The sequence below is a fragment of the Austrofundulus limnaeus genome, unplaced genomic scaffold, assembly GCF_001266775.1.
Source record: "Austrofundulus limnaeus strain Quisiro unplaced genomic scaffold, Austrofundulus_limnaeus-1.0 Scaffold1185, whole genome shotgun sequence".
NCBI classification, from domain to species: Eukaryota; Metazoa; Chordata; class Actinopteri; order Cyprinodontiformes; family Rivulidae; genus Austrofundulus; species Austrofundulus limnaeus.
In genome coordinates, this window is record NW_013953587.1 from 17,019 (window position 1) to 18,426 (window position 1,408).

Below are 1,408 nucleotides of genomic sequence, written 5' to 3' on the forward strand. Positions count from 1 at the left end.
ACCCCACCTTGATGTTTCGGGACCCCACTTTGGGTCCCGACCCCAACTTTGGGAAACACTGAGCTAAATGACAATTAATCAGGATGTTTTTTCACCAATATCACCCAACTCTACATGCATCATTCACAGTGGTTCTTAATTTCACTGTGTGAGTCACAGAGTATATCTCAACCCTGTTTCAAGAACCTCAGAACTGTATTTGACTTAGGGGTGTAAGAAAATATCGATACACTGAAATATTGCGATATTTCATTTCCCGATACTGTATTGATATTTTAAAGTCCTGTATCGATTTTTTATTAAGGTTTAAAATGTCAATTTTCCTGCCAGCCGTTCATTTTTATGTTGTAGTTCAGCCTCTGACCACGAGTTGGCAGCAGTGAGCCAGCCATTTGGATCCTCTACCTCTTGAGCACCAGAGAGTAAAGGTAGCTTTAGCATCGTGAGTAAACATTAGCTTCATGCTACGATAGCTAAATCTGAGCAGAAAAGACCGACACCCTCTGCCTTCTAAGCTGAGGTAAGGTTACGAACAGTTACTTATTTGTCAGAATGTCTCTATTTTAAACCAAATTAAGTGTCTCGTGTGATCTTTTTTCCAACTTTAGTCAGCCTTCACGTTACAGAAGGCTAGCGCATGTCTATGTAACAGAATTTTCTGAGACAATGAATTTTGGTTTTTCATTTTTTTCCAGTAAGAGGTTTTTATTTAATAGAATTTTTGGACCAAAAAATATCGCAATATATTGCCTTGCTTACAGTATCGCAATATTCGGGATATATCGTATCGTGACCCGTCTGTCATGATATGTATCGTATCGCCAAATTCTTGCCAATACACAGCCCTAATTTGACTCCTGCACAGTTTCAGCCTCCTTTGACAGAAAGCACATGAAGCAAAAGTCCAGGTGTAAAGCCCAAAACAGTGAAATCTGCTTATCTTTGTTTCATAACTGCTCTAGCAGATTAAATCATAAATGTGACAGTGGCTGCCAAAACAAGCTGAGGTTGGCTTGATGTGGAGCAGAGGTGGACAATATGACCTTCAAAAATGAGCTGTGATTTTTAAAATCTGGTCAAAAACACTCTGATTTCAAAATGAGTGCCAGTGAGCTATTTCAGTAATGTACTGAATGTTCTGTACCGTGTGTATACAGAACTAATCAAATGCACATTTCCAGAGTTGTAAAGCAACTAAGTACAAATACTATGTTACTGTACTTAAGTAGAATTTTTGGGTATCTGTACTTTACTTGGGTAATTATTTTTCATCCTACTTTTTACTTCTACTTCTTACGTTTTCAGATTTACATTATCTGTACGTTCTACTCCTTACATTTTTAGAAAAGGCAAGAAGTAGAAAGTCGTTACTTTTATTTCATTTTTGCTTGTTTTCATTCTAGCTTGT